We start from the raw sequence: 27,244 nt of genomic DNA on the forward strand, positions 1-27,244 counted from the left end.
AACCTCTTGATCCTGTGTGGGCTGGGTATTTGGGTGAGAGACAAGTTGAGAAGCAGGAGGAAGCATTGAAGACCATGCCTTAGAGGGGCACCTGGGTGGCTCAGTTGCTAAGCGTCTGTCTTTGGCTCGGGTCGTGTTCTTGGTCCTGGGATTGAGCCCCACATCGGGCTCCCTGCTCAGCGGGAAGCGTACTTCTCCCTTTCCCACTCCCCCTGCTTGTGTTCCCTCTCTCTCTGTGTCTCTCTTTCTGTCAAATAAATAAATAAAATCTTAAAAAATAAACAAAGCACTTTCCCAGATTTTCCTCCCAAAGGGTGGTGGTTTCATTCACTGAAATCGAGACTACAGAGGGTGACACGGGACTCAGCACTGGGGAAGACTAGACAGAGCTTCTACCCTCAGGTAACTCCCAGCTTAGCTAGGGAGTCATTAAGCAGCAGCTACAGTGCAATGTTTCTGGTGCCCTGGGAGAGGCTTGGAGAGAGCCCTGAAGGGGCACGGGAGGGCAGCTCTGAATCAGATGGAGTGGGACGGGGCAAGAGGAGGCAGAGGGTGATAGGAGACCTGAGAGAAGAGCGCTATGGTCCAGGTGCACAAAAGGGAGGGAAGGTGTCCAGGCAGAAGGATCAGCATAGCTGAAGACTCCTATGACATGGTCATGAGCATCTTGATTTGCCTTGGGTTGCCCTGGGAGTTCCATACATCATGGGAGGTGGCAAGTGGGGGAGAGTCTGAGTTGATTGCCTACATTTTCCTTCCATTTTTTCCTCGTTTTTCATACAAGCATATCCTGACTCCGTACTAGATTTTAAGCTATGTGAAGGTCCCGATATTGTATATTGTTGTTGCTAGCATTGGCCTTAAGACAGAGGCTGAGTTAATGTTTATTGGTGATGGATTTGTGTTATTACTGTTATTGGTGTGTTTCTTCTCTCACTGTGATTGTTTAATACAGGACGCTCAAGTCGCACAATCCTGGTCCTGGGGAGCTGCAGATGTGTCACACCGTTTGCCAAGCAGTGGGTTTCTCCTTAGTAAGATTCAGTGACACTGAAACAACTCCATGAAGAAACTCTGGATCTAGTTTATTGTATACCGTCTCCTCCTTTCTTCTGGGGCTGCTACTGATGTGGCTTGGCCAGCAGGTACTTTGTAACAGCTAATCTTTACAGGGGTAGTTAAATAAAACTTCTTTTCATGCTTTTAAACATCTGAAATGGTGTGGAAAGTTGGCTTTCAGGGGCTTTTGCCTTTTGAAAAAGATGAGAGAGATTCCATTGTTCTCCTGAAGTGAGTTATAAAGCAGGGGACATTAAAAAATAGAGCAAAATTTCTAATTCCTTGGTGAATGACACTATTCGCAATCTTTTCAGAGTAATCACTTGAAAAGAAGAAAAATGAAGCTATCCATGGTACAGGTTATTCCCAAATCACTTTGATTATATTTTGTCAAATAATAATTTGGGGCAACAAAAGGACTTGATTAGCAATCCTTTTTAACACGATTGTTTTGAATTTTATGTAAGTTTAAAAATTCACTTATTTCCCCCTAAGGCACCAGGATGGAAAGCCTCGCTTTGAATTTGCCTTAACAGCAGCCTGTCTAGCCAGACTTAACAAGATGGATCACTTCTTTTATGTTTATCTAGCAGGCCATGTGCACTCCTGATTCTAACCTGCTCGCGAGGGGTCCGAATTCACCATCCCTCTTCTGAAAATGGCTGCTTCTAAAGTAGGAGCACCTCAGGTATCTGGAAACCTTCAGTGGCTGATGCTTTCTGTGCAGTTTGAAAAAGACCTCTGGATGATTTTATTCAATCAGTGTTATTAGTCTGTATATCTCATAGAATATCCTGTTTAATAACAGACAAAAAGACACATGCCCACACCCTGCCGACAACACGGTAAAGCCTGTGTGTGTGCACAGCCCTGCCCTGGGGGACTACATCACTGGATGCAGCCCTGCAGGGGACTGTGGGGCGCTGGGCGCAGGGCTTGGTCTCTGTGTGTCTCCCAGGACTCAGGGCTGCGGGTGGCATATCTAAGAAGATACTTCTTCAGTTTTTGTGACCTCTCTGAATGTAACCAGCCAGTCAAACGGGGGGGAAAGACAGTGGATCCTCTGAAGCTCATGGACTCAGGACTGTGCTCTTGCAGGGACTGCTGCCACGTTGCTGGGGGCAGAGCAAGCAGGGCTTGGTGTGATGAAAGACGCAGTGGAGGGACTGGACTGATGATTCTGGAGCTGGAGGTATGGGGATAGGCAGGGAAGACTGTGTGGAGGGGCTGGTCTGAGCGGCTGGGCAGGGCACAGAGTGTCTAGTTAGGTGGAAGGGAGTGACATGGACAACAAAGTAGCAGAATGGAAGTTCTGGGGAATGACATTTCCCCAGTGGCACAGCAAGGCCCAGTCCTGTCCCTCCAGAGATGGCTTGGGGAGAACAGTAAGTAATAGAGTTGTCAGCGGGTGTGTCTTCTGGAAGTTCCTGTATTTTCTCTGATGATGCTGTAGCATTTAAACTTCACACTTTTGAAATACCAGCCTGAGGGGTCAAAGAGAAAAATCAAAGGAAGCAGCCAGTCACGCAATCGACATGGATAAAACTATACATTTAGGCCTCATTAGAATCCTCCTTTTGGTTTATTATCTCTTCAGGGAATAGCATAAATGAGGAAGCAGTGTCTGAGTTCTGTTTTAATCTACTCCTACTGCTTGCCTTACTGACTGACATTGGTGATGACCTTGAGGCCACTGGTGGGGGGAAAGTAGTTTTATAAAATGGCATCCTTTGGGGATATTGTGGGATGGGTGAACAGGGTAGAATGAGAAGATTAATAAAGGTTGGGTAGAGACAGTAAGTAGTGTGAAAAATATATAAAAATGTCCACAATGATCAAAGATTTCTCAGCTGAAGTTCCTGAAGTGTATCAAATGCTTTTCTGACCTGGTCTGGCTCTCTTAGTAACAAGTCTCTCACTATACGAGCCTGCTTCCTCCCTCAAGAAGAAAACCGGTTTGCATGGAGCAGAGCACAGAGTAGGCACTCAGTGAACATCCACTGAATGAGAGGTGAGCGAAGCTCCAGACAGTTGTTGCTGTGTCTTGTCTACCAACAGCAGGCAGAAGTGAATCTAAATTAATTTGATCTTACAAGAGGAGAATTTTTAAGATGGCCATCCTTAGATGGCCAGAGTGGGGGAAACACACAAGGGTAGATGACTCATAGTCATTCTGCTGACCATGTACCAGAATGGAATTTGTAACACCATTTAGAATACGTCTGGATCTCTGTCCCAAAGGATCAGGGCCATGGTAGAAGGTAGAGTTTTTTGTTTTTGTTTTTATTACAATGGGTTCTGGTGCAGCACAGTCTTCTTGACATTCAGTTATCCTCTGTGATGCTTGAAACTATACATAGGGTAGCTCTTAGGTTAAATTACTTACCCAAAGTCATGAGAATAGCAACATAACTCAAAACTTTGTGGTGGTTCTAGAAATTTCTGTCAGGTCCCCTCTCATGGAATCCAGTAGTGACATTATGACTCAACTTTTAGCACTACAAACCATTGAGTGTGGACTCTGTGAGAACTAGGTTCAGTCTGCATATCAGTGGGATTATAGACATGCAACGTGTTTTCACAGCACATTACTTGGCACATTATATGAGGTTAATAAGTATTTGCTGAGGAAATGAATGAATGAATTGAAGCACTGTGGAATGAGATGAAGTAGCCAGGTGAATAGCCTTTTAACTTTGGCTCAAAGTATTTGCTGGAACATTAAAGACCTTTTCATCGTCAGTGGGGATTATTTTAATTCTATTTCGTGGGATTATGTTCAGAGAGCTCCACCCCACCCCCATGTTCTTTGAATTCTAAATGAGCGTGGAAAGGGAATAGGAATTTTGTTTCTCATGGATAACTCTCTTATTGTTCTTCACAGTTCCAACACGCTTACTGATAATATTACCTGCCATTTATATGCACTCCTGTGTGCTAGGCACTGTACCGGGGGCTTTGCACATATTATCTCAGTCCTAGAAACAGGCTTGAAAAGAGGTGGTTCTGCAAAGCTGGGAGTCACATGGAGGTTAGTCTGACTGAGATACTTGTACACTTCAATCATGGCCAAGCAACCTTGATGATAACACAAAAGTACGGTGGCTGGAGAAGCAGGCTGGCAGCTGGCCTTTCTTTGGTATCACTGCCACCCACTGTACCTTCAGAAAATAGCACAAACTTGACATAGTATGCTGATAGGAATCCGAATGAGAGTGAATTTTGATTTCTTAGCAAGACATTGGCTCTTCAGTGTCGGTAGAAGTCTCCTCGTACTTCTAGCAAAAGTGAAGGTCTAAGCTTTGATGGTGTTGCCCAGTACTGGAACCTGGGAGGAGGATAGGGTGAAAGAATGGAATGTGGCCAACAGTTTGTTGAGTCTGGTCTTGCATGCATTCTTCAGTTAATTCTCTTGACTAACACATAGGTCCTGCAGACCAGACCTCCTCTGTGCTGGGCACCATGGTGGTTGGCTTGGGTAGTTGGCACACAGGAAAGGATGTTAGTGTTTACTTGGCCCCCACTATGAGCCAATGGACTCATTGTCCTGGCCTTAGTTGTCTGGCATCCCTGGGTGTGGTCATGCAGGGAGTTCTGTGAAGTCCCTAGGCAAACGTTGAGCCGGGGAGCATCCATCATAGTCCGTGCCCAGCTCCGGCCACATCAGAAGCTCCCATCTTCCTCTACCAAGCAGAGTTCCTTTTTCTAGTGTCACAAAGTCTTTCTGTTGACTGGGAAGGGGTGGGGGCGGCCATTCTTCCCTTCAGAACTCTAGTGCACAGGACCTGGATCTAAAAAATATAACAGACTAGACTTTGAAGGGAAGAGATGTCACAAAATGCAATCAGAAAGGAGTGTGTAGAAATGTCTGTTCTTCCTGGGACAGTGAAGGGGGAGGTGCGTATGTGTGCGTTCCTGTGTGTGTGTTCCTGTGTGTTGTGTGTGTGTGTGTGTGTGTGTGTGTGTGTACATTTGGGATATGGCTAAGGGTCTCTGTAGGATACTCGGGTCTGTTTCTCTTTTAATTTCCTTGCCTCCCATTTTCCATCATCAATAAATTGTTTTGATTTTTGCTTTAAGGAGTCCGTTTGAGTAAATAATAAATGGTGATTTGAGTATTTATTTCTCACTGGATAATTTGTCACTGGTATATGCGTGTTCTAAAACATCAAGCAAAAGCTGTGATCACTACTAAGTCGAGGCCGATCCTGCGTTATGGTAAAGTCGTGCATTTGCCATAGGAGAAAGCCAAGTTGAGAAGTTGTAGTTTTGTGGTGATTGGTTCAATATCCTGAAGACTACCATGTACAGCCCTTCTTTCTACACTTTGTATCAAGCCTTTTCTGAGTGCTGAACATCCTTGAATTCTTTGTGATTAGTCACTGCTTATGGGGCAGGAATTAGCTTATTAGGATGGCAAGAGGTCCAAAGGGAAGGACTCATCCATTTATTGCCTAGCACCAAAGTGATGTGCCAGTCTGTTTCTCTAGCTGAAGTTGCTACTGACCCAATTTTAGCCCTAAGAGTCTCTGATTTGAGACCCAGGGCATTATTCTCCCTAGAGTCTAACAGTGGTACAAACTCTGCTTGGGTATAGGCTTGATCATGTCCTCAGCCCTGGGCCTGGATTAGACGGCTACCAACAGGCACCAGAGGGCCGCTTTTGCCAAATACATCCCCACACTGGCTTGCTGTGGTGCCTGAGAAACCTATTCTGGATGTCATGGAAACAGTTTTACCTTGGCCCAAGCATTGTCATTTGAAAGAGCTAATTGGTCTCTTAGCAGAGATTTAATCTGGTAAAATCCATACTACCCTCAGGCCTTGGAGAGGATGAAGGAATCCAAAGGGAGGCTTGGGATGCCAAAGTCCGGGTGGAGTTCCGAGTAATCTGGAAGTGAAGAGTGACCTAACTAGGGAAAAAGAGGAAGGCACATGCTTGCTGCCCACCTCCCCGAGGCTCCCAGTTTTTCCCTGGGGCCTCGGGACGCTGGGGTCCTGGGCTCCCAACCTTAATGTAAGTGTAATGGGTCTCCAGGGTGAGCGTTCTTCCGTGTCGGTTCAGTATTAAGTACTCTGTTATCCCAGTAATAACTAGATTGAGGTTAGTGGAAGGTAAGGTTCAGTGGGGTGCTGTAAGTGGCCCCCATCTGCCTTCAGCCCTATTGTAAACCAAAGAACAAGGCCATCTGAAGCCCTCACACTGAGAATGGATTCAAATAGACTTGGGTACCTGTCACCATGATATCTCCAAGGGTTCCAGCTCTAGTGGGTCATCCATTTCTTTGATTTCCCCTAAACATAGCCTGAGCCTCCTACTTGTGTCCCTGGAAGACCCCATCTTCCAGTGGTTCCCAGCAGCCCCCACCCCAGGGAGGGTGCACACATGCGCAAACCCATCCGGTCCTCTCCTCCTTGGCTCTTTAGTGGACAGCTGCTGCAGGATTTCCTGCCATGGCCTTTGCAGCTTCTTCTGGCTTCTGTTCCTCCTAAAGCCTGTTCAACCCCAAGTGTGGGCACAGAGATGTTAGCCTCCCAAACATTTAGGTGGTACTAGAGGGCAGAGTTAAACAAGGCTTCACTGAACACTTGGGATGTCATCAGAGCCATACAGGAGAGAGAACATGAAAGCAGGCATCCCTGCTCCTAGAGGCCACTGCTTCCTTGCACAGTACCCTTCCTCCAGCCAGAATTCTCTCCCAGCTGGCCTAAGCCAGATGAAGCCAAGACCAGGTGCCCTCCTCTAATAGTCTCTGCACAGGTTCCCTCCTCAGAGGTGGCTTTTCCATTCGCAGGTTCAGCCTCTCAGTCTGCAGCCTCTGCCCCTGCACTTGGACCATGCCTGCTTTCAGGACTTCCCAGGAGAAGCCCGTAGGCACCTAACCTTAGATCTGCTTGACCAAAACACCAGCTGTCTTTTCAGAGCAGTAGGAGAACCTTCCCAAAGGGTGGCGGGGGGGAATATCCAGTATACACAAGATTCAGAGAATGCTTGTAATTCCCCCCAGATGCTGGCTGTTGGCTTTTTTTATTTTTTATTTTTTTTAGTTTTGTATCTTACATAGGGTACTTAGAATTTGACTTAGCCTTTTTTACTCACTCTTTTTACCTTCTTTTGCATCCAAGAAAGCCTGATTTGGGTAAGCAAAGTTAAGTAAGAATGTTCGAATTAAGTGTGTCATCTGTTAAGTAAACTTGAGTCTTTGCAGTCTGAAATGTTTCAGAGTCAGACTACAATGCCTGTTTGCCATCCCTTTCGTCATCTCTTGATTTGTTATTGCTTTTGATAGAGCAAAGCAGAACAAAGCTGTCACTAACTGAACACACGGCATCATCAACCACAAGAGCGTTTTGAATCCAGACCTGGTAGAAATTAAGGAAAAGAATAAATGATATAAGGGAATGAGGCTCTTAAATGAACTTGGAAGATCAGGTTAACAGGTCAACTTAACTAGCTGTAAACGATCTGAATTCAGGACTAAGATTTTCATTACTATAGTGATCAATAATGATTTTTTTTTCTAAGATTTTATTTACTTATTTGAGAGAGAGCACAATCAGGGTGGAGGGGCCAGGGGAGAGAGAAAAGCAGACTCTCCACTGAGCAGGGATCCTGACATGGGACTCAATCCCAGGACCCCAAGACCATGACCTGAGCCAAAGGCAGACACCTAACCAACTGAGCCACCCAGGTGCCCCTCAGTATTGATATTTTAAGAAAGATTTTATTTATTTGAGAGAGAGAGAGCGGAAGCCAGGGGAAGTGGCAGAGGAAGTGGGAGAAGCAGATTCCCCACTGAGTAGGGAGCCAGACGAGGGCTCGATCCCAGGACCCTGGGATCATGACATGAGCCAAAGGCAGGTGCCTAACTGACTGAGCCACACAAGCGCCCAATCAATACTGATTTTAATGACATTGCCCATAATGTTTGTTAGAAAGAAAGCAGAGTCTCATTTTCATGTATAATTACTTTTTGTAGATCTGCTTAGCTAGAGCTATATATTATGCTCATTTTTAAAAGAGCTGCATTATTAACTTTGATCCAGAAGATGGCAGTGTGCTTTTTGTTTTGGACTGGGATGTGAAATCTTTTACCTCCCTCTCCCATGAGCTGGCATATATAATACAGTTGTGCATTGTGAAATCCATGATGTAATGTGTTCATTGATTCACTCTATTAAAACAATAGTAAAACATTGAATTGGAGTCGTAGGAATGGGGTCATATTTTAAATTCATAAAATTAATCTTATTATTTTTTTTAATCAAGCAAATAGTGAATGCTTAATCTCTGTGCTGGATTTTCAGTGGGTAGAGTAGAAATATAAAAAGCCATCATTTAAGAAGCTTAAATCCTAGATGTGGACTCACAAGGCTAATAATAGTGAAACATGACAGTCTTGTATTAAATGAATTAGGAGAAAGAGGAAGGAGAGATTGCTGTGGTCTGATATCAGCAAGAAGACTCCTCAGAGATGATTAATTAAAGGGATGGGTGGGGACTTCTGGATAAAGATGTGGCTTAAGCACATTCTTTTTTCTTTCCCTCTCTCCTCAGATCCTACTAAAATAGTAGTAAAGGATTACAAATGAATAAGCTATAAACAAAAAGGCAGCAGGGCTTTAGGAAATGAGATATCAACAAATTTTGGAAAGATGAAGGTGGAGGCAGTTAAAGAAAGAATTTGCATGAAGGAGATAAAGAAGGTGTTATGGCTGAATTGCATTCTCCCCAAATTCATATGTGGAAGTCCTAACCCCCAGTACCTCCAAGTGTGACTGTCTTTGGAGAGGTACTTAAGTTAAAATGCAGTCATTGGACCCTTATCCAATATGATTGTTGTCCTTATTTAAAAAAGATTAGGACACACAGAAGGAAGATCATATGAAGAAACATGGAAGAAACAGCTCTCTGCAAGCCAAGGAGAGCCCTACAGTGGAAATCAACCCTATTGAGATCTTGGTCTCCAAATTATAGCCTCCAGAATTGTGAGAATATAAATTTCTGTTGTTTAAGCCACGTAGTCTGATGTTATGGTAGCTCTAGCAAACTAATCAGAATGTATTCTGGAATGTGTTCTGGAATGGTTCAGAGGCTCGGGACCAGGGAAAGGGCAGGGTAGGTGTCTATCATTAATTTTGGGAAATTTTCAGTCATTGTTGATTCAAATTATTCTCCTTCTGGTATTCCTATTATGTGTGTATTACACCTTTGGTAATTGTCCCACAATTCTGGAATATTCTATTTTGTCTTCCCTTTTTCTCTTTGTATTTCAGTTTTGGAAGTTTTGTGTTCTATAGTTAGGTCTATGATCCATCTGATTAAGTTTTTGTGAAAATTTCACTGGCTAATTATACTGGTCAGATCTTCTCAAATTATTCTAAGAGTGGTAAAGGGAACTTTCTGCCTTGATCCTGATTTTAGGGGAAAGCATTCAGTGTTTCATCATTAAGTATAATGCTAGGTGTGCTTTGTTTGCTTTTTGTTTGTATATACTCTATCAAGCTGAGGAAAGTCCCCTCTGTCCTCTGTTTTTTTAAATTTTATTTTTTTTAAAAGATTTATTTATTTTAGAGAGAGAGAGGGAGCACAAGTGCCAGAGGGAGAGGGAGAGAGTATACTCCATGCTGAGCTGGAGCCCAAGGGGTGTGGGCAGGCTCAAGCTCTTGACCCTGAGATAACACCTGAGCTGAAACCAAGAGTTGGAGGCTTAACCAACCGTACCATCCAGGTGCCCCAAAAGTTTGTTTGTTTTTTAAATCAAGAATGGATATTAAATTTTTTTCTAATTCTTTTTCTGTACTAATAAGATCATGTAGTTTTTTCCCATTAGCCTTCTTATATGGCGGATTACAATTGATTATTTTTCAGATATTGAATTAGGCTTGCATCCCTGGAGTAAAGCCCATTCATGGTATAGAATTCTTTTTATATCATGCTGAATTCCATTTGCTAATATTTTGTTAACAATTTTTTACATTTGGGGGCGCCTGGGTGGCTCAGTGGGTTAAAGCCTCTGCCTTTGGCTCAGGTCATGACCCCAGGGTCCTGGGATCAAGCCCCACATGGGGCTCTCTGCTCAGCAGGGAGCCTGCTTCCTCCTCTCTCTCTGCCTGCCTCTCTGCCTACTTGTGATCTCTCTGTCAAATAAATAAATAAAATCTTAAAGAAAAATTTTTTTTATATTTGTATTCAGGAGAAATATTTGGTCTTTGTACTGTCTTTGGTTTTGGAACCAGGGTAATACTAATTTCATAAAGCAAATTGGGAAATGTTCTCTCCTCTTAATACTTCTTGGAAGGGATTATGTAGAATTGGTGCTGATTCTTCCTCAAACATTAGATCAGATTGTCCAGTAAAACAGTCTGGGTCTGTATGTTTATTTCTTGGAAATTTTTAGATAACAAATTTCCTTTGTATTATGGAGATAGTCAAATGATCTATTTCATAATTGTGGCTTGCATTTTGATCCATTTCTTCCAAGTTGTTAGATTTGTATGTGTAGAGTTGTTTGTAGTATTCTCTTATTATCCTTGAAATAATTTCAATTATTTTAACGTTCTTAAGGTTTGTTTTATGGCCCAGCCAATGGTATATGATTTGTGGACACTTGAAAAAGCTGTGAATTCTTGTGAAAATTACAATAATCTATATTTTATAAATGTTCAACCTGTTGGTTGAGGGTGTTGAGTTCTTCTATATCTTGCTGTTTTGTCTAGTTGTTCTATCGGTTGTTGAGAGAGGAGTATTGAAGTCTCCTACTATAATTGCATATTTATGTATTTCTTATTTCAATTCTATCAGTTTTTGCTTCACGTACTTTGTAGCTGTGCTGTTTGGAACATACACATTTAGGATTGCTATGTCTTCTTGGGGGATTGATCCTTTTGTCATTATGTAATCTCCTTGTTTCTAGTGATTTTCTTTCTTCTGAAGTCTGTTTAATATAAGTACTCCTTTGTCTGCTTTTCTTTTATTAATGTTTGTGTGATAAAACTTTTTCTATCCTTTTACTTTCAAACTTCCTTTTTAAAAAAAAAAAAGATTTTATTTATTTGACAGAGATCACAAGTAGGCAGAGAGGCAGGCAGAGAGAGAGGGGAAGCAGGCTCCCTGCTAAGCAGAGAGCCGGATGGTGGGGCTTGATCCCAGGATCCTGAGATCATGACCTGAGCCGAAGGCAGAGGCCTAACCCACTGAGCCACCCAGGTGCCCCACTTTCAAACTTCTTATATCATTATATTTGAAGTAAGTTTCTTGTAGACAGGCTGTAGTTAGAGGTCATGTTTTATAGTCCAGTCCGTTGATCTCTCTCTTCTAATTTGTATATTTAGACCATTTATAGTTAATGTAATTATTGATACATTAGAATATAAGTTTGCTATTTTATTTTTTTCTGTCCTTAGTGTTTTTCATTTCTGTTTTCTTTTTCTTGCCTTTTTAAAAAACGCTTTTAAAAATTTATTTATTTGACAGAGAGAAAGAGATCACAAGTAGGCAGAGAGGCAGGCAGAGAGAGAGAGAGAGGGGAAGCAGGCTCCCTGCTGAGCAGAGAGCCCGATTCGGTGCTCCATCCCAGGACCCGGAGATCATGACCTGAGCTGAAGGCAGAGGCTTAACCCACTGAGCTACCCAGGTGCCCTTTTTCTTGCCTTCTTGTGTGCTACTGGAACATTTTTTAAAATTCCATTTTGATTTATCTCTATATGTTTTTTAAAAGTATGTTATTAATATAGCATTTTTATTGCTTGCTTTAAGTATTGCATTATTTATACACAACTTATTGCAGTCTATTTGTATTGTCATGTTACCAGTTTAAGTGTAGAAATCTTACCTCCCTTTATGTCCCTTTATCCTCCCATATTTGTAACAGTCTTATATTTTTCTCTACATATATTTAGAACCATATCAGACAATGTTACAACTTTTGCTTCAACTTTCAAACATAATTTAGAAAGGCTGTTGTAGAAAATAATGTTATGTAGAAAAAGTGGAAGAAAATAATGTAGGAACGAAACCCTGTTGTATCTTTCTGTTTAGAGAACTTTCTTTAGCCATTCTTTTGGACAGGTCTTCTGATAAGACCTGTTTTCCTTCATGTGAGGATTTTTTTAATCTCCTCATCATTCCTAGTTTTATTGGAATCCAGTGTGTCTGTTAGATTCTTGGTTGGTAGTTCTTTCTTTCAGAATTAGAAAGTATCGTGTCCCTTCTTTTGGTGTCTGTGGTTTGTGGTAAGAAATCCACTGTCATTGTAATTTTCTTCTAGACAAGTTGACATTATTCTTTGGCTGCTTTCAAGGTTTCTAATCTATTAATTCATTTATTCTGCAATTTCTAATGTTCTTTCAGTCCATTGTTTCTCCCTTATGTTTCCCCTTGCTGTTGAGCCCATCCACTGAGATTTTCATTTCAGTTATGTATTTTTCAGTTCTCAGATTCCATTTCCGCTTCTTTACATCTTCTGTTTCTTCATTTTTATTTGTCTTAAGCATGTTTGTAATTGCTTATTTAAGCATTTAATCATGGCTGCTTGAAAATCTTTGTTAGATCATTCCAACATCTTTGTCATTTTGGGGTTGGCCTTTAGTCCTTTTTTTCATTTGGTCTGAGCACTTCCTTTTTCTTCATATAACAAGTGATTTTTTTTTTTTAAGATTTTATTTATTTATTTGACAGAGAGATCACAAGTAGGCAGAGAGGCAGGCAGAGAGAGAGGAGGAAGCAGGCTCCCTGCCGAGCAGAGAGCCTGATGCGGGGCTCGATCCCAGGACTCTGAGATCATGACCTGAGCCGAAGGCAGTGGCTTAACCCACTGAGCCACCCAGGCGCCCCAACAAGTAATTTTATTTGAAACCTGGGTATATGCATATTACGTATGAAAGTCTGGGTCTTATTTAAACCTTATTATTATTTTTTTAAACCTTATTTTTTAAACTGATTTAATCCAGTACTTCTCTAGCAGGGATGTGGGTAGGGGTACTACCACACGGATACTGTCAGGTAGAGGTGGAATTCTGGGTTCTCCACTCGGCCTGTGTTGACACCTGGGTGAGGGTGGCGATACCTTATTACTGACATGGAGATGGAGTGTTGTTTTCCTCATGTAGTGACACTGGTAGAAGCAGTTTTTCTCTCTCTCTTTTTTAAAGATTTATTCATTTATTTTAGAGAGTGTGCATGGGTGGGGGGTAGGGGAGGAACAGTAGGAGAGGGAGAGAGAATCTCAAGCAGATTCCCCCTGAGCATGGGGCCTGACTTGGGGCTTGATCTCATGACCCTGAGATCCTGACCTGAAGTGAAATCAAGAGTTGGAAGCTCAACTGACTGAGCCACCCAAGCGCCCTGGGGCAGTCTCCTTATTGCTGAATGAGGTCAAAGTCCTGATTCTCCATTAGGTCTCCTTTGACATCCTCCCATCTGGTAAGGGGAGTGGGCACCTCATTGCTGGGTGGAAGTAGTAGTTCAGTTGCTCTGTGGTGTCCATTGATACCATGAGGGGTGTGCATGCTTATTACTCTCCAGTGGGGATGAAATTCCTGGCTCCCTATTTGTCCTCTCTTACCATCCCCCTTCAGTGTTGGGAGCTCCTCATTATAGGCTCATGAGGGTGGGAGCCTAGGCTCTCTACTTGGCTTTTTTTGGTATGGGTGAGGGTGGAGCCACAGATTTTTTTGTGGTGTTTGTCTGGAGCAAAACAGCTGTTATTTAGAAGTTTCTGCCTTGTTTGGCTGCTCCTTGGCAAACTTTTGGGGCCTTTTTTGGTCCGTGCCCATTGCTGTTTCTGGGTTGCTGGTCTTTTCAGCAACATGTTTGAAATAATGAGGCAAAAAGAAAGCCCAGGGTATTCGCCACTGTGTTCTCTGTGTCCCAATCTCCCTAGCTGATCTGAGGTTTCCTCATTCTCTCATTCAGTCTTCTTATATTTGATTCATTAGTAATGTCCAGAGATTTTATTTGTATTTAGCAGGAGAACTAGGGGAAAGATACCTACTACTAATAGTTTTAAAATATTTTATGTTCTTTCAAATTTAATCTCTCACAGAAGCTTAAGTCAAAATCTCTGCATCATGCTTTGTTCCTCACTTTCCCTCATTTCCCATCCGTGAATCCTCTTGGCTCTATCTCTGAAACACAATCAGATCCTCTCCTCTCCATCTTCACTTTCATTAGCCAAGGTCAAGTCAGGATCTCCTTTCTAGACTACAACACGTAAGAGCAACAGGGATCCTTGCTTCCATTCTTGCCCCTGCAACCCACTCTCTACACAATTGTTACAGTAAACTTTTAAAAACATAAATCACTCATGTCACTACCCTGATTAAGAACTTCTAAATGTTTGGGGCCTGGGGTGGCTCAGTTGGTTAAGTGACTGCCTTCGGCTCAGGTCATGATCCTGGGGTCCTGGGATTGAGTCCCACATCGGGCTCTCCCCACTCTGTGGGGAACCTGCTTCTCCTTTTCCCTCGGTCTGCTTCTCCCCTTGCTTATGCTCGCTCTCTCTCTCTCTCTCTCTCTCAAATAAATAAATAAAATCTTTAAAATAAAAAGAGCCTCTAAGTGTTTTTTTTTCACTGCATTTTGAATAAAATGTTAATTCCTTGCCCTAGTCTGTTAAGTGTCCAAATGATCTACCCACTGCCTACCTCTCTAACTGCATCTCTTTTACTCCTCCTTTAAATCGAAGTGATCCCATTGTAGACCTCACTTTTCCTCCTCATACTTCTATCTTGTACCTGCCTCAGGGCCTTTGCCCTTGCTATTGCAGAGCCCAGAGTGTTCTTCTCCTAGATCTTCACAGGGTTCCTTTGCTTATGTGGATTCCAGGTAAACATCACCTTCTCTGAGAAGATTTCCCCTACCACCTCTCTCACCTAACTCACTTTCTGTATCAACACTCTGTTTAATTTTCTTCAAAACATGTATCCCTAATATTTCCTGGTATATTTGTTTACTAGTCATCAATTGTCTTCTCCTTATGAGATATGAACTCCATGAGATCAGGGTTAATGCCTATCTTGTTTACTGAGATGTCCTAGAGATATAGTATCTAAATATTTTCTTCTGATTGGATGAATTTAATCAACTCCTAGTGAGCTAATTATGTACAGCAGTCTATGTTGGGTATAAGATAATTTTTCACATCTGCCATAGAGACTCTGAACCCTGACATTTTGTAGTAGATCTCTTGGTCATCTTTTATGAAGGAGGAAACTGAGGCTTGAGGAGATTCAGTACTTTCCCCAAAGTTAATGGAGTCAATTCTATCATCACATACTGAGGGCCACTATATGCCCAGCAAAGTATGTGATCCCAGGAACACAAACATGAATGAAGGAGGGCTCTTGCCCTCGAATTTCTCGCAGTCTGGTGTGGGAGACAGAGCACAAACCAGTAACTATTGGAATATGATGTGTGAATAAACTGTGGTAAGCCTTATTCTCAAGGTAGGAACAAAACACAGAATTGTGTGACTAATTTTGCTGGATGGTTGGATGAAGATTTTGAAAAGCTTCACAGAGAATACGGCATTTGAGCAAGGCCTCCAAAGATGAATGGGATTTTGCCAGGTGCAGAAGGGGTGATAAGAGCTCTCCAGACAGAAGAAGAGATGTGAAAGCAGAAAGGCTAGTTAGCTGTCTGAGAGCAGCCTGGGCTTTCACAGCATTGATTAAAGTCAGCATTAAAGTAAATGTGGCCCAAGAACTACATGAATAGACATCCATTCTTTTCTGAGTTAATGAATTTTTTATCTGTCTCCAGGAGTCAATAAAAGTTTGCTTTGTCTAAGATTTCACTTCCAAAGGTACATGTGGATTTTCTTCAGTCAAACTCTTCTATTCAAATGAACTATGGTCACACCATGTGCAAGTGGGGATAAGATCACGGTCAACCCACAAATACCCGGTCTGCTTTTTCTGTGGGCTTGGTGTGGTGTAATGTACCATGGTTAGGGAAGGCTCTCTTACCCTCAGCCAGTATGGCCATATGGCAGGCAATTCCTGAGCTAGGAGTTCTTTGCTGTGGACTCAGCCTTGCTGGTTGGGACACAAGTATCACAGGGAAGGGGAGGCGGCTGGGTGGCTCAGTTGTTAAGCGTCTGCCTTTGGCTCGGGCCATGATCCCAGGACCCTGGGATAGAGCCCCATAGCAGGCTCCCTACTCGGTGGGGAGCCTGCTTCTCCCTCTGCCTCTGTTCCTTCTCCCACTCGTTCTTGCTCTCTCTCAAATAAATGACTAAAATCTTAAAAAAATATATATCACTGGGAAGAGAAACCTATAAAACTGTTACTGAATGTTAACATCTTTGTGAGAATGAATTGTGAGCCTCTCTTCCTTCTGTGCTAGGCAGTGTAATCCTTAGGGATCCAAGGGCATGGGCGTTTGGTTGTCGGGGAAGGACAAGGGGGAGAAGGATGATTTCCAAAAATATACAGAGCTGGGTGCTCTGATGCTTTTGGTATGTTAACTTTCTCAACACTAATCTTTTAATTTCACAGATTAGGTCACTGAGGCACATAGAAGCTGAGTAGCTCAACTGAGATCACACTGCTAAGGGTGGTAAAACTGGAATTCTCCGGCCTGCTTCCAAAGCAATACTGGTTCTCCATGCCCGCCTTTTGTAGTCTACAGCATGGGGTCACCGGGGGAGGGTGGTGATGGGGTGCAAGTAGGGACAATGTGGCAAAGACGCAGAGCGTGGAGGCGAAAATTCACTCAGGTCAATCACACTTCGGGCCGACCCTGAGGATAGCAATGTCTCTCTGGTCCAGGAATCGTCTCTTGGACTTTAGTCATGTGCTAGCTATCTAGAGCTGTTGGAGGGGGTAGAAGCATTATCTGGATAGGCTGATAAAATTTGGGGCAAAATAAAATGTACCAGATAACCCTTTAAAGTGGCCTGTGGGCTTGCTTCCTACAGTGAATCTGTGGCTTGGAGATAATCAGAAAACCTTTTTCATCAGATGTCACATCACAGATGAGAAAAAGCAGTACAAAGGAAGGCAACACGCCAGTCAGGCAAACAGTGCGAGGTACAGGCTGGCTTCAACCCCTTGTCCCTCATCCTTCACAAGGCTGGTGTGATTCTCTGCCGAGTTCCCTTCCAGTTCATCACATGAAAGCACCAAGCATGACTTCAGGATCTGCCACCTGGAAATGGAGACTCTAGTCCAGGGGGAAATGGCCTCCTCCTGTGTGTTACACACATTTGTCCTCCAGTGATTAGGGAAGACTGTGCAGGCAGCCAAACAAAGAAGCTATCCTGTAGTTTGTGGGGAGGGGCAGCACACACCCACACACGTGCATGCACACATGCGTGCACACACATGCGCATGCGCATGTATGCACACACATGCCCCGCACCAGCGTGCTGGTCTCCTACTTGTGTTGCATGCACACTGCTGGGCTCTGATGGGCAGTTGTCCGCTCTACAATTCTGCTGGAAGTCTAGCCAGCCAGTCAGGCACTCCCAGTGTGTGGTGGGCTGGGAGCTAGAACCTCTGCTCCTCGGCTCAGTGGCAGGTGTCTGTCCACTACAGCACTGGCCGTCATGTAACTTCTTAGAACCGGAAGCTGGGTAGTGTTCGCCTCTTCACTCCTCCAGGCAATAAGCGTTTTATTCATTGACCATGACATGTACCTTGAACACATCAATGCCGTAGACTCAGTGGTAAAGGAGATGTTGTTTGCTCCTTCTGACACTGAACATGATTTCTCACTTTCAGCATCAGACACAATGTCCTTGTTCATTTCACTCCAGCCACTCGGGCCTCCGTTCTGTTTCTCAAACTGCCTTAGGCCCGTGCCTGGGACTCTCTTCCCTCCTCATCTTGGAGGCCTCAGCTCAGGGGTTACCTCCTAAGAGAGGGCTTCCCTCCTCACTTGGGCTCAGGTGAACTCCGTCCTTCTCTGCCACGCACCTTCTCTCGGCATTCTCTAGCCAGCCTGTCCACTTCTTTTGTTACAGTCTTAGCCTTTGTCACCACCTGATTGATCCTTTTTGTTTTATCAGTTGTTCCTTGTCTGTTTTCTAACCTCTAGAATATTAGCTTCTTACAAACAGGGACCTTGCCTGTCGACTGTACTCTTAGCCCTCAGAATCTCTTGAATTAGCCTATAGTTGTTGTGCAATAACTATTTGTGAGTGAATGAATGATAGATCCTGCATTTGTGCTTGTAGTCTAGAGAGGCAGTTTAGCATCAGAAGTTAGGCTTGGGAGTTGGTAATGCTAGGAGCTTGAATCCCAGCTGTGGCATTGATGACTTAGGTCCCTGAAGTTCAGATTCTTCATCTGTGAAAAGGAGGTAGTAATAGTACGTACTTCAGAGTTGACGTGAGGATTAAATAAAATATTTCATCTAAAGTGCTTGGCATTGGGTTCGTGACTTAGTGACAATATGTGCTGTGTTTTATTGTGACTGGGAGTGACTCTAATGAGAATGCAGTAAAATGTTAGGGATGAGGGGGAGGTCAGGTGTCCTTGATGACATCCAAGGTGAGACCTGTTTCAGAAGGTTTCATTAAGGAACCAGCCAGTGCTCATGCCAATTATGCCCATGACCCAAATCAACAGATTCGAAGGAAAGGCATTAGTGAGGGTCCTCACTGGCATCATAGTACCAGAAAGACCTTATCCGAGTTCTTCCTGCCCCTGGTAGCTCTTGTCTAACTTATCGGCAGCCCGAGAATCAGGTTTCTTCTTACAGGAGAGGCAGCAGCCCTCTAGCAGGAAGCACGCCCTGGTTAGCGATGTCAGTGAGTGACGTTAATAATCTGATGTGGCTGAGATCACTTACACTCATTTAGAGTCTGGGTCACGTATTGGAGGAAACATACTAGCCCTTTATCTACTGTCAGTTCAGATTTCATGCTTCCTTCAGCATGTGCTATCTAAATTAAATCTCGACTCCATGAGGGAGCCCTCTGGTTTTTAGCTCCTATTTTTGGAATAGTAGTTAAGACTTGGATCTCCAGAAAAGGAGGCTCTAGGGCTCCTGCTGGGGTCTGGACTCCCCTAGGCTCTGCATGTCTGAGGGTTAGTGTTTCTATTTTTCTTGCCACTGAGCTATTGGGTCAGCCAGTGACACCAGTGGTCATTCCAGGACCTCCCTCCACAGTCTCAGAATATTGCTGAAGGGCAGCTGTTAACAGTGCTGGGACCTATTGCTATTTTCAGTAACACCTATGGGTAGAGCTGGGGTAGCGGGCGAGATGCTCCTGTGGATCAGGTATGTGGAGGTCTCTCTTACAGGGCTGAAGGGACCTGGTGGATAGGGATGTGTGGTGGGACCAAGGGCTGTGGCTTGGTTTACCCTTGGAGCCCTCATCCTGGGACAGCTACTGCCCCCACGGGATGTAGCATTCCCAGGGTGGGGGAATTGAATTGGAAAATTTGGACCCACAGACAGATGCAAACCTCTTCCTTTGGTTTCCCTCAATGGAGCTTGGACAAATTGGCATTTTCGAGAGGACTCTACCAAATTCTAAGAGCAAATGTAGAATATAAATGAGGTAGATATTAGAGGCATAAAAAGTCCAGCTCACACGGTTCTGGTCTCATGACAACTGGGTAGCCTCTAGCATTCTGCTGTGCCCTCTGGAGTCCCCTAGTTCCCTAGTCCCAGCTCTGAGATAGCCTCCCTGTGGAGGGCACCTTCTTCCCTGAGGCCGCAGTCTGGTTTCCCAGATGTCAGCACTGGGTTTCCTTGACTCTTTAAGTTCTTCAAGGTCAAGGCCAAGGAAAAATGCTACTGCTGCGGGTCTTGTAGGGACTTCCCACTGAGTTTTAGATTCCGGTCTGAAGATGGGTACTTCTCCAGCCACCCCAGAAGATGATGCGTTTCAGGGGAGACTTTTTTTCTGCTTAGAAAAAACAGTTTGTTCTTAACAGATCCAGCAAGGAAACAATAGATACAAGCATTTAAGAACTACCCACTTAGAGCTTTGTGGAGGAGGTCACTGGTACATGGTGCTCCACTGGGGGCAGATCTGAAGAGTGAAGGCCTGGAAAGACACAGTTGGACAAACTCTTGCTCTTCGTCAGTGCCTTTCTGAGTGCGTTCTGGTATCACCCATGTAGTGCATTTCTGCATTGTTACTCATTATGCCTCTGAGCTTCCATAGGCTTCTCAGCAGGTGTGTCTGGTGTCTGGTGCATCTCCTTGCATTGGGGCAGAAAGAACTTTTCTGGGGGTGCTGGTGGGAGTGGTGGAAGGTATTTCCTCAACTGTGAGATGATGGGTGTGCTGGACAGATGGGATGGTCTCAAAGGGGCCTATTCTATCTCAGTGAGCCTTTTCTTTATCCAGCCTTTTCCACCAAGCCTTGCTTTCTCACTTTCTCTTGATCCAGGACTCGGTCAGACATTGGTTTTATGACATAACCTGTGTGACCGCATCGAGGTGGTATAATTCCAGTGCAAAGCAGAGGAACTTGGACGTGTCAGTTAACAACTATGTGTGCCAGCTTGGGTGATCCCTATGCCCTGTGTTTTGAAATAGCAAGGTATCCAATTCAGAGGTTTTAAAGGGACACCAAGGGAGATGGTTGGAGGAAGAGTTGGTTGATGTGGGCTGCAATGGGCTGGTCCGGGCCGACGTCATTGAGGGTGGTGGGATATGAACCCCAGAGTTATGTCTGACCAGTTTTGAGAGGCAGCGAGGGTTGTGGGGGAGGTAGGCAGCGCAGGAGGATAATGTGGCAGTGGGATTGTGAGTGGCTGTGTCGAGTCGTGGAAGCCAGAGTTGAAAACAGAAGGGGTTGAGCATGAAAACATGCTCAAGCACCAAACCCAGGAGTCGGGACTATATCTAGAGACAAAGGGGAGCCTTGGGAGGGATTTGAGCTCTGAAGTAATCTGATGAATCTGCCTTTAGGAGATTGGTCTGGCTGCAATGTGTAAGATGATTGGATTAATTTTAATTACCAAGTTGTAGCCAGCAGTGTATTGAACGATGAAACCATAACATATAAATATTTTATTTGCAAAAGCATAACTCTTACATTATATTGTGATGTAAGGCAGGAGAATATTATAAGATACTGATGGATATATATATTTTTTGTTCTGGAATTCACTTCCGTCTCTTCCCCATTTAGGCCATTAGTTGGTCCTGAGCTCCATACCACGGGGAAGGGGATGAGGTAGGAGATACAAAGGTGTGGGAATCTTCTGGAATGTGGTTTTCAAAAGTCTAAACCTCAACAAACAGGGAGAAGTTTCTGAAGAATGGGTAAAATTTCCTGGCCAGAAACTATAGGGAGGGGTGATTTCTCAAGGACCAGAAAAAGGAAACTCTATGTGAGAGGGTGAGAGGTGATGGAAGCAGAACCCCACAGGGCCCTGCAGAACCCTATAGTTACCCACAGAGCCCCCATGGAACCCCACAGAGTCCCGCAGAGCTTCACAGAGACACACAGAACCCCACAGGGCCTCACAGAACTCCACAGAGCCCCACAGAGCCCTGCAGAACCCCACAGAGCCTCACAGAGCCTCACACAGTGGTCAGTCTCCCAGAGACACTGCAGCAGGAAGACATGGCCACAGCATATCCCCAAAGGCCTGCGCCTCTGTGTCATTGCAGCATCAGGGCCATGGGACTTGAAGGGTTTCATAGGCAGTACTGCATGTGAGCAGATGACATGGTCACCAGAGGGAACCCTGCCCCATAGCAACCTGGCACCGGTGCGAATCCTGAATGGGCTGAGCAGGAAGCCTCCACTTGACCCCCTCATGTCTCCTTCCTTCTCATACCACAACCGCACCCACAGCACTTCCAACACCAGGTGTGGGCAGATGTCCACAGTGAGCAATTCTCCGATGCCAGCTGGGTGTCCTACGATTTAATTCAGTTCTGACATCTGCTCCCTGGAGACAGCGGCCCATCTCACAGGGCAAGCGCTTAGTTGCACGAGACCACTCCTTCCTCAGATGCCATTGCAAGTAGTAGGTCTCCACAGCTTCTGTCCCATGTGGCTACAAACCAGAGGTTCCTGTGTCTTCCTCCCTTGGAACTGATTATTTGCTAGAACAGCTCATAGAACTCAGGAAAACACTTACTTACCTTTACCTGTTTATTATGTAATAAAGGATGTTATCAAGGACACAGAGGCAGAGTCAGGTGAGGAGGTACCAAGGTGAGGTCTGAGAGGATCCTGAACAGAGAAACTTCTGTCCCTGTGGAGCTGGAGCATGTCACCCTCCTAGTATGTGATGTGGATGTGTCCACCAACCTTGAAGCTCTCCTAACTCCATACTTTGAGGCATAGGCATGGTCAATTATTAATTCTGTGTCCAGCCCCTCTCCCCTCTCTGTAGAATGGCTGGGTTGGGGTGATTGGTGGTGCTGGAGGAGGAGGAGGGGGCGCTGAAAATTCTAGGCTTCTAATCATGGCTTGGTCTTTCTGGTGACCAGACCCACCCAGGAGCCATCCAGGAGCCCACCGAGAGTCCCCTCATTAGAACAAAAGACACGATTACTCAGAAAATTCCAAGGAATTTGGGAACTCTGTGTCAGGAACTGGGGTCAAAGACCAAATATTAGAACAAAAGTGCTTTCATCACTTAGGTATCCACAAGTGTTTTAGGAACTCTGTGCCAAGAATGGTGGGGGTGAGGGCCAGAGACCAATACATATTTTTTCTATTATCTCCTAAGGGTACATCCCAGGGAGAGGGTCAGGAAGTAGTGCTTTAAATATCCCAGGAGGGAGATTTAAAATAGGAACTAAGTTGAGTTACAAAAATAAAGCTATAAATTTTTGACACTAGGGTGTAGGGATTGAGCCTCATACCTACTACAATGTTAATTTAGCTATAGTGACAGCTAATAGTTTACATGGCTGGTTGAGTATGTGATACAGGCTGTTTTCTTTCTTTCTTTTTTTATTGTGTTATGTTAGTCACCATACAGTACATCATTAGTTTTTGATGTAGTGTTCCAAGATTCATTGTTTACGTATAACACCTAGTGTTCCATGTAATACATGCCCTCCTTAATACCCATCACTGGGCCAATCCATCCCCCCATCCCCTCCCCTCTAAAACCCTCGGTTTGTTTCTTGGAGTCCACAGTCTCTCATGGTTCATCTCCCCTCCTTCACTTTTCCTTTCCTTCTCTTAATGTCCATGTTATTCCTTATGTTCCACAAGTAAGTGAAACCATATGATAATTGACTTTCTCTGCGTGACTTCTTTCACTCAGCATAATCTCCTCCAGTCCCATCCATGATGATGCAAAAGTTGGGTATTCATCCTTTCTGATGGAGGCATAATACTCCATAGTGTATATGGACCATATCTTCTCTATCCATTCATCTATTGAAGGGCATCTTGGCTCTTTCCACAGTTTGGCAATTGTGGCCATTGCTGCTATGATCATTGGGGTACATATGGCCCTTCTTTTCACTACATCTGTACCTTTGGGGTACGTACCCAATAGTGCAATTGCCAGGTCATAGGGTAGCTCTAGAGGTAGTTTTCTATAATGATTTGCAAATCTGCGTAGGAATTTTAGGTCATTTTCCTCAGGGTGGTGGAAAGAGCCCTAAGCTTAGGGGAGAAGCCCTATCTTATAGTCCAACATGACCATGTACCATGTACCATGACTTTAGGCTAAGGTTGCCATAAAAATACTGGACATTCTGATAAATATGAGTTTCAGTTAATGAATACTATTTGGGATGTATTTACACCAAAATATTATTTGTTATTATTTGAAATAGATTTAACTGGGTATCCTGTGTGTCTCTCTCCCCTGCCCCGCCTACGTCTAGCAACCTTACTTTGGGCAGGTCATTTAAACTCTTGGAGCTCCAATTTCCTCATCTAAAGGATAGAATGCTACCCACTTTGGAGTGCTGTGCTTAGGATCAAATGGGGTTCCAGCAGCAAGGGGAGAGTTTTTCTCTACCTTTTGAGGATCCCTGGCTGGGTCCAAAAATTGAACTGGCAAAGATAGGTTAGCAGGAGAAAATCATACAAATTCATTTAATACAAGTTTCATGTAACATGAGAGCCTTCATAAGGAAATGAAGACCTAAAGAATCAGCTACACCTGGGTTTTGTGTTTTTTTTTTTTTAATGACACACTAATTTATTTGTTCTACACAAACATCTGCAATCTTGCTCATCTTCCCATTTTCTCCCCTAGAGTAGGAAAATTAACAGTGTAATACATAAGGCATCAAAGAACCATTAGGATGAAATTATAAATGAACCAGAGGGCCTTGGCTCAGTGGGCCAATCCTCCGCCCGCCACTCAGGCAACAATCCCAGGCTCCTGGGATTGAGCCAGCATCCGGCTTTCTGCTCAGCGGGGAGCCTGCTTCCCCTCTCCCCCTCCCCGCCTCTCTGCTGGACCTGGGTATTTTTTATCCTAGTTTTGATAAGGAGTGAATGGTCATGGAGGACTATGATAGATTAAAAGTTATGAAGTAAGTGGAGGAAGCTGGAGAAACCAGCAAGGCCTGTTTACAAGGATTCTTCTCCATGTCCCTGTTTCAGAGGTAAGGATACTCCTTTCCTCTGGGTATAGGGAGGGTACCTCTCCCATGAGGGTTCTATGACCTGTTTGGGGGAAAAGGATGGAGAGAAGATCAAAGTGACTTTCCTGTTTCTGTTTTCTCAAACTCCTTCAGCTTAAAATATTTGCTATGCCAAGGGTGCCATATTTTAGGGCAGCATATCCTGGACCCCATCATTACAATGGCTGACATGATTTAGAATCTATAATCCTACGTACTCCTAGAATAGTTCTAAATTGTTAAGTCTGTGTTTTATAGGACAAATTTAAGTTTTAATTCTTCTACTTAATAGATGTGTGTTGTTTGATATCCATAATATGGGATCATAGTGCTATCTTCCTCAGAATGTAATTATGAAACTTCAATGACTTAATGACTGTCAGGTGCTTAGCTCTGCGCATGGTATGTTACAGGTGCTCGATAAAGAAACTTGGTTACTACCGCAGTTGTACAAAGATGATGTAACATTCTCCAGGTCAATCAGGAAGACTTGGAAAGGAATCATTGAACTGAGGACCCTTTCTGGAGTGCTCTCTCTGCACTGGGTGCTGATGGGTACTATCTTCTCCTTCCAGTTGGCAATCAGAGGGGGACAGAAATTGGGAGTTTTAGTTTAGCAGGGGAAGACATTTACACCTTTCCCTGAGTATATTAAGAGATAGAACACCTTTGTGAACATTTTTGGAGTCTAAAAAATTTCCTGACTCTTGGTGTTTTCAGTAAACGCAGAAGAAATCAACAGCTGATGCCTACATTTTACCGCAGGCAGAAACATCCCTCATAAACAAACGGGGGTGCGCGGCAGCCCTAGATGTATCACTAGCCCGAGGCTAAAAGGCTCCCTGTGTATCAGATGAAACAGAGGCAATCTGGGTGACAGCACTGGCGAGGGGCGAGCTGGCCTTGCCCCCGTGCTCTGGGTCCTTGAGCACAGAGGGAGAAAAAGGAATGAATCAAACAGCTCGCCAGCGGAGTTTCAAGAGAGGCTCGGATACCTTTTAATAGAGGAAAACCGTAAGATGTAAGCACACGGAAAGAAAGAAGAGCTAGGGAAGAGCGACAGCGGGGTGCGTTTTCAACAGCTCTTGAGCTGGTGTAAAAACTCTAAGTATTTGTGTAGCTGCCTCTCTTGCAGTGTAGGCTTTTCAGGGACTCCAAAGACGTCATGGATGTGGGGACCGATCGGCAGATGCAGCTGGCGTGGAAAACCGCTTCCCCCCAACCTCCCTCTCAGAAGCCCTGAGCCCACCATGCCTGCCACGCCCAGGCCGCACACCCTGATGCCCAGGCAAGTGTCCTCCACCGCTCTCCTCTCTCCAGATCTTTCAAGCGCCTTCTTTACCAAGTTTCTCCATCCGAAGCTCTCACAAGCCAGTTTCCGTGTTGCTGCCTTGCGAGTCGTTTTTTAACATTGGGCAGGTTTCACTGCTGAAATAATCATGCATCTCCCTGAACCAAGGTGCTGGACCCAAGAGTGGGATCTCGTATCTGTTTGTAGGGTGAAGAGCCCATTTACATCGATCGAGATCGAGCCGCATGGTGTGAGCTGACATAGAAGACGCCCCTTGGGAATGACCAGTTTTTCACTTTGTTTCTTTAGCGGCGATCAAAGCTTGTTAGTGCAAATGCACAAGTCAACGTTTCTTAAAAAAATAAAAATAAAAATAAATAAAAATAAATAAAAACCACAACTGCTTTCAAACCTGAGAACCTGTGGAAGTCAGCTGTATTTTCTTATCTTAAGGTAAATATTTGCCTGTGGAAGCCTTGTTGTGTAAACCCATCTGCGGAGGCAATTGCAAACAATTCCTCAAAGCCATTGGCTGGGTGATGAAAGAGTCTTACAGGTTGAAAAATAAATCATGCTCTCTGCTAAAAGTATGTATTTTCCCCTTTTCTTACATTAGGTTCCCGTAGAGCCAAATCCAAGGGTTGTCTGGAAGCCTCCTGCATTCATTAGTTTGGTTTCCCTGGTGACTCTCTTTAGATCACCTTGTTATCCCTAAGCCGCTTTCAGTTTGCTCTTTTCTCATTTTCTCGTTCTTTCTCCCAGAAAGCTTACATAGAAGAATCCATCGCTAGAGAGCACGTGTTTACTGTGTCCCCAACATAGGCTCTCTTTGTGGTCTGGAGTTTGGGGAGGTGCAGATTGAAGAGTGGGGGAGGCAGCCCATGAGGCTGACCTGGTTAAGCAGGTGGATGGAACCAGATCAGTCACCCCATCCCTTCTGCTTCCACCCTCTGCCCTACCAGCTCCTTCCACTGCGCCCAGGACTTTAGACAAAGGCCTTTCTAGAAAGAGCATGGATTTTGGAGTCACACAGAGCTGTCTTTGCATCCTTCCACCTTGTTAGCCAGGTAAGGCACTTGGTACTGCAGATCAGGGTTTCTTTAGCTGAAACAGGAGAAGGATACCATATGCCCCACTTTCTCCTGGCCAGTCTTGGTTTATGCTTTGTGTCCTGGCACACTTATGCATAGCGTCTTCTTTCAATGTCTCAGTTGTCCCAAATAGGTTATATGGTGACCCTACAAAAGGAGGCTAACTCCTACCTCCTGTTATGGTGAGGGTGGCATTTTAAGTGGCTACTGTAGTGTCTGGTACATAGATCCTCGAGATGGCACCTTTTGTTATTATTAACAATGATTTAAAATGAT

General features: G+C 44.2%; 1 long non-coding RNA gene across 1 annotated transcript; it reads left to right on the forward strand.

Moving 5' to 3' along the window:
• The first annotated feature begins 211 nt into the window (after positions 1-211).
• LOC125107887 (uncharacterized) lies at positions 212-26,233 on the forward strand. Its single transcript, XR_007129685.1, has 3 exons — positions 212-1,145; positions 1,650-1,747; positions 25,000-26,233. It is a non-coding gene; the product is annotated as an uncharacterized LOC125107887 (long non-coding RNA).
• Positions 26,234-27,244: the final 1,011 nt, after the last annotated feature.

The sequence above is a fragment of the Lutra lutra genome, chromosome 8 (genome assembly GCF_902655055.1).
Source record: "Lutra lutra chromosome 8, mLutLut1.2, whole genome shotgun sequence".
Lineage (NCBI taxonomy): Eukaryota > Metazoa > Chordata > Mammalia > Carnivora > Mustelidae > Lutra > Lutra lutra.